Source organism: Lygodium microphyllum, chromosome 10 (assembly GCF_053477565.2).
Source record: "Lygodium microphyllum isolate KBCC chromosome 10, Lygodium_microphyllum_v1.1.10, whole genome shotgun sequence".
Taxonomy (NCBI): Eukaryota; Viridiplantae; Streptophyta; class Polypodiopsida; order Schizaeales; family Lygodiaceae; genus Lygodium; species Lygodium microphyllum.
In genome coordinates, this window is record NC_141144.1 from 50,256,696 (window position 1) to 50,265,944 (window position 9,249).

The window sequence follows — 9,249 nt, forward strand, 5'->3', positions numbered from 1 at the left end:
TTTGGATTTGTCCTAGGTGCATGGGAGCATGTGTACATCAGTTGCTAAAGGTTCTTCTAGGAGACCTAAGTCTATAGCTTTTAGCAAGCATTGTGAAGGTAGCATCCAAGCATCTAATGAATGTGACCAAGTCATCCCTTGTATTCTTAGCTTAAATCAGAGGTCAACATCTATATAGATCTCCGCTCATAAGAGGGTTTAAGGCCTACAGGAGGTTAGGGTTTGATTGGGCTGTTGGATAGCTCAACAATTGGTGTCTGCTGCTTTGGTTGATGCTTAGGGACAGGACTAGCCACTTGTGTGAGAGGGGTGGTTTGGGGCTCAAATGTTGTGCTAATGCTTGCTAGTTGTGAAGTCATTGGGGTGCTAGAAATACCATTAGGTTGAGTTGGTTTAGGGGCAGCCAATTGCAGTTTTGGTCAGTAGACCTATTAAGGTTTGATAGGTTTGGTTTTTGACTTAAGCAGTTTAGCAAATTTAGGTGGCTCACTAGCCTTTGGACATGGGCTAGTAGCAAATGATGACTGAGGGAGGGCATGTGTGCTACTCTTGGTCTTAGGCACCCAAATCTAGTTGTTGCCCTCATAGTAGCCTTGTGCATGCAATAGAGCCATAGGTACCCATCGTGGCTTGACTGTTACTCTCAAGTCACGATGGGTACCTATGGCTCTTGCATTGTTACTCTCAAGCTAGGAACACAAAAATCTACTAGCAAAATCGCTTCAATTCCATAGGTTATCTTGAAGGGTGTTTGCCCAATTGTCTTCTTATAGGCTATCCTATAGGCCCATAGTGCTGCCATGAGTTTGTTATGCCAGTCATTGCATGAGGCGACAAAGACTACCTTAGTCAAGGCATTAACTATAATCTTGTTTGTGGACTCTGCCTAACTGTTAGCTTGAGGGTAGTAAGGTGATGATTTCCTATGGATAATCAAGAAGGTGGAAGGAAGTGGGCAATCACTTCATTAATGAAATGAGTGCCTTGATCACTAACTAGTTCAATGGGGCAGCCGAATCGTGAGATCACTTGCTCCCAAAGGAACTTAATCGTAGTTCTAGCATCATTCTTTCTCATGGCTCGAGCTTGGGCCCATTTTATAATGTAGTCCATTGTCACACTGATGTTTTTGGCTTGGGAGTACAATGCCATGGGACTAACTGGCCCAATGAAGTCAATGCCCTTTTTTTCTTTACTTGCATCAGAGCAAATGATATTTCTTCTTCAAAAAAGGACCTATCTAGTGCCTTGTCCACATCCCTTGGTATTAGCCTTCCAAAAACATTAAAGAAGGTGATCACTTTCTTCATTGACAATAGACAAAAATGATGATGAAAGGCCATAAGGATATCTTCAATGCTATTAAGTCTTTTGCCACTTGAATGCTTCGTACAGCTTACTAACTCTACTCTTTGTTTGATTCTAAGTGTGCTAAAATATCTAATTGATGTCATGCCACAATTGATCTCCAAATTGCCTTTGAAATGTATTTTAGTAGCTTGCACAACAAGAGATGAGGGGAATATAAAAAAAACCTCTCTCTCTCTCTCTCTCTCTCTCTCTCTCTCTCTCTCTCTCTCTCTCTCTCTCTCTCTCTCTCTCTCTCTCTCTCTCTCTCTCTCTCTCTCTCTCTCTCTCTCTCTCTCTCTCTCTCTCTCTCTCTCTCTCTTTGTGGCCTCTCCTTCTCCCTTTCTCTGTAATTTTCCTCTCTTTTTAGCTCTCTATCTCCTCTTACTAGCTCTCTCTTGTTTTCTCTCTCCCTTTTATTTCCCTCTCTTTTTGTAGCTCTCCATCTCCCTCTCCCTCTAATGAGTTAAAAGTAATATAAATAACAAAATACTATTTCTTCTTAAAATTACAACAAAGAAAAAAGAAATCATAACACACTCTCTCATATTTCAAACTATTACAAATAAAACATAACAAACAAGGATAAGAAGCATGAAATATATATTCAAAGCCTACCTTTTGGCTCAAGGATAATATGACAAAATGAGGTCCTACTATCAAAAATTCTAAGACAACATAAGATGAAAATTTGAAGAGAAAAAGGAAAAATAAATAAGAAAAATATATGGAAGCTCACCTCTTAGAAAACAAATGCTCATGGCAAAATGCATAGAGTATGTTACGTTTTGTTTTATTTCATTTAAGTATCCTCAATATAAGTGACAATATGTTTTTTATATTTTCATTGATACAAGCATATTCAAAATTAAATTTTTGATTACAGCTATAAAGAAAATGGTATAACCATGGAACGATGTCAACAATTGTACTAACATGTATTGTGAAGTAAATACTAGTGGCAAAAAGTAAAGTATATAGCGATATGTTAAAATTCTTTTAGAAAATTTTCCCAGTATTTCACTCTTCTTTGTAGTGTTGATTTTTATGCAGCTCCTAACTCTTAATATCATCTTCATTCTCTTGTAAGAGGTATTAGTTACATCATTAGTGCAACTTCAAGGAAGAACTAATAGTAGACAAAAAGAACCTCTAATTTAGGCATCATTAAGTAAATAAATGGTTGTATTGTGAGCACAATCTCTACAATGATTTCTAATACCCTCAATAGCATCCTTATTGTATTCCGTCAAAGCATAGGATTAAGCCGTGTTCCTTTAATGTCCTCCCACACATGCTTAATATTCATTAGAAATTGTGGGTCCAAGAAAAAAGAGATATTTAACTTAAAATGAGGTGGTTCTTCCTTAGAACATTCAAATAGATTTATCTAAATGTTAGCTTAATAGACAATGATTAGATGAGAAGATGTAGATAACAACTTGGAACTTGCAATCGATTTGATAGCCACCATGCATTATTAGTGGTATACATTCTATCAAGCATGCTACTCTCAAATGGCACCTTTATGATCATTATGGCAAATATATATCGACAACTTCCCTTCACAAAAACTAACTCTTAAGTCCAAAGGTGTTGATTGTTCTCAGGAGGAAGTCCTTTCTCTCTTTCCTCATTGATTATCCTACCAAAATCTTACTCTTCAAATAGCCCCTCATCTCCATCAATTAGTCCATAGTAGTTTTGATCCATGAGAGAAAGCATGGAGAGTTTTTCTCTAATGATAATTCTAACATGGTGAAAGCAAAGTGGAAAATGATGGATACTCCAATGAAGACATCTCAAAACATTTCTAAACTATCTTCTCTCTAATTAGTCAAAATAGTAGGGTTGAGATTTTTTCTTGGTGTATGCTGAACCAAAAAATTAGCATGAGATTAGCTCATATTATGGTTTTCAAGTATTAAGTAATAGATCAAATTTACTAAAATCCTGGGTGCCCTTTAGGTTCACACTTCAATCAAGATAAAATATTTTAATGGCTTAAAGAAAAAGTGTTGGCCAATACTTAGAGGTGGGCAAGGGAGTTGTTATCCTTGAGGACAAGATAGTGGGCTTTAAAGTCCATTCTTGTAGTTGTGATGTTTTTTCTAAAAGAGTTCTTGGATTCAATGTTTTAGTAAGGAAGGATCTTAAAAAGCATGCCATGAATTTCATGTGGTTTTATGTTGATGGGCTTCAATGGCACACAAATCCAAGGGATATTGTTACTTTAGGAGAGAATGAAGATAGGCTTCGAATCAAGGCATTGAGAGTCTAAGTAGATAGGATGCTATTCAGTTTGAACCAAATAGTTGACCAAAACCAATGATAAATCAAGAACTTAAGATACTAGATCTCATAGTGGCAACTTTTTGTAGGTCAATGGGTGGACATATGGTGCCTTACTCAACAACATAGTCATCATTAAGATTCCAAATTTAGCAATTGTGAAGGTACAAGAAGCCACTTCACTTAGTGATGTGGATTGTAGAGGTGACTCCTCGCACAACAATTGGTATTTCCTTTGATGGGGGCCTTATCCCCATTCAAAGTAGCCCAAGTTATCTTCAAAAATTCATGAGAAGGGTGTAAGAAGATGAGCTAACTTATAATGGCATCTTGCATAGTTGATATAGATAAATATTGATGAGGTATGGAGGTTGAATGATAAACAAAAAATTGTGGCTGTAATAAAATTTTAAAGAAAAAAGGAGGATTAGCATACATCTTACAATGTGAAGATGGACCATTCATTTGAGTTTTTGAAATCAGAGAGGGAAAATGTCAATTTGCACTACATTAAAAGAATGGATTTTTTTCCTTTAAGGGAAACATGATTTTAAGGTGTGTGAATATTGGACACTTTATTGAAATCATGGAAGAGAACAACACAGATTTTGGAGGTGCAGACATTCTAGGAAGCTTAACCTACTTATGTGAAAAGTAATCACAAATAATCTCCTCATAAGGGAAAGAATGAGTTATAATAAGAAGCTATACGAATGGTGCTTTTCATGCAAGAGGAACGTTGAGGTTGTTTAGCATCTCTTTAAAAAAGGCCATGAAATGAAAAGCCTTTGGGCATGTCTAAAAATATTGGTTGAGTCTATTGGGTTCCCTGGGAATGCTAGTCTTAAACTAACCCTTTTTGAAAACATTGGTTAGATCAATGAAGGCACCCTAGAGTTGTGGAATGTGCTCACAAAATAGCTATAAGATCTCTGAAAGGTCTTGATAAGAAGAACTATGTTTATAGGATTTTATACAAAGTCCTCACTAAGCAATTATAAGCACTTTTGAAATATGACAACTTACCACCATGCATCCTCACCCAGTAGTGGTTAATGTGAATACTTAAATCATGAAATTATATCTTTTCATTATTAAAAAAAAAAGATATTCAAAATTGAAGGTCAAATCTAACATGTCTTTCCCTTATTTTTCTCATTTGAAAGTTTGAGACAATATATGAGTATACATCATTTATGATATGATAATTACACATTATAATCCAATTTAAAGAGAATTTTGTAAATTAAGAACATAAAGATTACCGCATAAAAATGGAAAAGAAAAGGTTATATTGATAATTCCCTTTAGCGCACATGTAGTTGCTAAGGTCCTTTATCTTTCATGTGCTTTTGTACATTAAATATTTCATCCACGTGCAAATCCTCTAAGTTATTTGTCATTGAAAGAGAATAAATAATTAAACCACACTTCTAAGTGAAATATAATTCCTTTCACAAAAGATCTGCCTATATTGATTGATTCATGTAGAGTTTTTCTAGTTCCACTTGTGAGAATAGATTTATATGGCGAGATATGTGCCCTATTGATATATACAATAGCTCCTTGTTTAATACAAAGGATCATGAAGGAAGACGTTTTCAACCACTATTAGTGTATTTTTCCTCATTAGATACCTATCTTTTAAAAGGATTTAGGGCAAGCACATTTCTTGCTAGAGTTGTTATGTTGACATTGTCCAATTGAAACTTGATAGTTAGTAGCTTCACATTCTTATAGATCTTTTAAAAGGATTTTATGCAAACACATTTCTTGCTAGAGTTGTTATATGGACATTGTCCAATTGAAACTTGATAGTTAATAGCTTCACTTTCTTCAATATGTCTACCAATAAGTAAGCTATTAATCAAAGCTCAAATATTTTTTTCCACCAAGTACAATGGCATAAGTGAATGAGAGATTAAAGCTCAAAGATTGCATCGACCTTGTATAGAGTGGGATATTTTTTTCTAGCAAGCAAGAAAAATGGGCATGATTTTGATCAGCCTATAAAAAATCAAACTCTAAGTAATGAAGTAGATATAGTAAAAAAATTAAAAATGAAATTTGAATAAAGCACATAAAGTTAGACTGATAACCTCCCCTCCTCTTAAATTTCATTTACATAACAATGTCATACCATGTATGTTAAGACTTCATACCATTGTGATGGGAGTGAACCATCAACTTGCCTTACTATTTCTCTTTGAAGAGATGAATCTTCTAACTATTCACTTACTTTATTTGCAAATTTATCTATATATTCTAACTCTTCAAACTACTCACACATGTCTTTTACTACCAAGACTTCTCTATGTGGCAAACATTGCATTCTAATGAGACAACATATCCTGGCTTAAAGCCTTATAAAATGTTCTCTTATTACCTCCACTATTATTCACATTCCATCTAAAGCAAAGCTCACCATCTTGCGGAGTGAAAGTTTCATACTAAACAACACTTCTTTTATACCATTAAGTGTCTTTTCTTTCCCATTTTCTCTTCCTCTCAAGTTCACAAACTTGGGCGCACATGTTCCCTTGCCAACATTGGTTATAGGGGAAATATACCAAATTAAATGTTTATGATATCTCCTGTCAATGATTTCATCTAGTAAGATTGAGAACCTGGGGTTTCCATTCACCTTAGGTTTAACTTACCCAAATATAATAAATATACTAACTCTAAGAATTATTTTCTAGGTTTAAGTTGATACATGAGGAATATTCATTTAATAGTGGCATGTGGATCATTTTCATCACTACATATGAGAAATTTTCACTCCTCATCAAAGCTTTTTTAAGATATGCCTTTCCTAATAACGTGGTACAAGATTTGAATAACACTTAAATTCAATTTCTTTCCTCATCTATAATCAAATATAAATGATCTTCTATCATTTTAGCTTGACTTTTCTTTTTTTTTCTTTTTTTCTTTTTTTGCATATGCTCCTCTAATGCTCCAAATATTTGCAATACTTGTTGTTGAATTGTTGTGCTTCGCTTCTTTGTAAATGCATTTTTCACTTGACAAGTAGTACATATGCTACAATGTCCTCTTTCATGTGCATCATTGCCTTTGTGTGGACGAGCCCACTTAAAATCCAAATTCCCAAATATGCCAGAAGTTGCCCTTCTACATCTTCTTCACAACCCCACTTACAATGGTGTTTGAACCATTAGAGCTTACTTTTTCACTACAACATGTATACCAGTGGATTCTTTGATGAAAGTGAAGCACATGTAATCTTTCAAAATATTAGGGCATTGAACATTGCATGTAGCTTGAATTGTCTTTACCATTTTTAAGGACAACCATTTGAATCCCTAGAAAATAAAAACAAAAATTAGTTTGCTATTAGTACTATACATGCCTATAAGATATGTTAACATGTGCAAACCACTTTATATGATATATTTGCAGCATTTCTCATGCCTTTGTAGCTCTATCTTTTTTGGGAATGCATATCCCATGTACTTGATTGAAGTATTATGTATGATCTTACAAGATGCAATTCATGCTCTCACTGAACATTGAAGCTATTTTCCAAATTTTTTCCTTAGAAGGAACTTTGAGCAAAGATATCTCTCGGCTACAAAACTTGGAAAAATGATAAACAAGGTCAAAAAGCAACCAAGGTTTGCCACAACAATAGGAGGGCATTCCTATCTTCCCACATTTTTACTATAGCTGCACATGTAATGACTTGCTATGCTTCAAAACAGGGGATGGCATTCTCCCTTTTTAACCAAGCACCACCACCCTCCAAGGGACTCCATTATGCACTTGTGGTTTACCTAGCCAATCTTGGAGCTTTCTCTAAATTCCATGAGTATACTTGAAATCCCTGAAAAGATGAAATGCATTCTCCACAAGACTTTTGCAAAATGGACAATGAGTGTCCAATAGGCATCTAGTTTCCATGTTCACTAGCTTATTCATTATTATTATCCATAACATGACATTAAACATGCAAAGGTGGTGGCTTTCCAAGTGGCTAACAAAGGACTTCTCAGCTTAAGGACTATTTAATTTTGGTGATGCTTGATCCAAAAGGCATGAACCTTTTGTACCCAATCTTCTTTTATGAAAGCGGGAAAAGACTTAATCTTTGAGAAGGGAATATCTCTTATGCAAAAATGGTTTCAATTAAAATCAACCTTTTTTGCTAGGTGAAGTGGGCCAATCTAATTGAAATGCATGTAATAGAGTGTTTGAAAGAGCATGTAAATTGTGTTGAGAATCAGTAATCACACTCACTAAAACATCCTCTTTGTATGGAGCTTCAGGGCCAAGGACATGCAGGCTAACCTATCCCATATGCACAGTGGTGCATACTGCAGTTTCCTACTTTCCTATAAAGCATTGTACTTGCTTCCTTTTCTTAATGCAATGATAGTACTCTTTTCTTTTCAGTGAAGTGTCAGTGTCATTGTCCACACAAGATTGTGTTTATGAGTCCAAGTCTCAATCTTGGAACCTAATTCACTTGTGTAACAAACAGTGTCTTTGTCTTCTCCATCATGAGTCCACACTTCTCCTTCCATCCACCATAACTCACTGCCATGCTCTAGATCCCGTATCTCTCACATGGTATCAGAGCATTTGGAGAGTCTTTTCCCATGTTGAGGTTGCAAGATCAGCAGCAAATCAGTTTCCAAAATTCTTAGTTTGCAGCAGAGTTGGTTGTGTCACAAGACACAAGTGCTAAGAGCACTAGATTAGTGTCAATGGACACTATGTTTGTATCTTTTTCCTTGAGTCTTCAAATCTTCAATGGTTCTTCAAATGCTTCACAGATCTCCCCTCCTTGATTTGATGCTTGTCTTGTTGAGAAATTTAGTAGCTTAGTGAGATCTCCCCTCCTTGATTTAAGTGGCAGGAGAGAGAAAGTGAAGTGAGAGATGAGCTTGAGCTCAAAAAGCTATGGTGGTCTTTTTTTTTAGGGTTTCTGCACGACTGGTTTTTCTGAGATTTCAGCTCATAGCCTGAACCATATGCCTCAAGATTCAAGCTGGAGATAGCCTAAGTGATAGGCTTCAAAAGCCCTAAAGACCCACGACGAATCACGTTGTGCTCTAGATCCCGTATCTCTCACAAATTGCTCATTTTTCATGCTTGTTAGCACATTTAAAGGCATGATTTTCCCTTCTAGCAATCATGAATTTAAATGTAAATATTAATACGTCTCTAAACATGCCCACTTGTGCATGTCACACATTCATATTTGTGCTTCCATTCTCTTACAATAAAAGAACATCAATTGAGTACATATTGTGCCCAATATAGCTATGCCATCCACCAAATGGACCATGGGATGTAGTTGTCTTGTGAACTATGAGATGTATTTGGCTTGCAAGAATGGATTGTGGGAAAGTCTCCTCTACCAAACAACCCATGTCTACCACCATAATTCAAGCATCCTGGCATGATATGGAATTAATTTTCTTACAGCTAATATACATTTAATAGAAAGAAAAATAAGCATTACATTAGCACCATCAAGACAAAAATTGTGTAAAGTTTCATAATAAGTCACATTGCATTTTATTATCTCATAGTACCTCACAAGACCCCCCCATCTTGTAAATAGTCTCTTATACTTTCTTT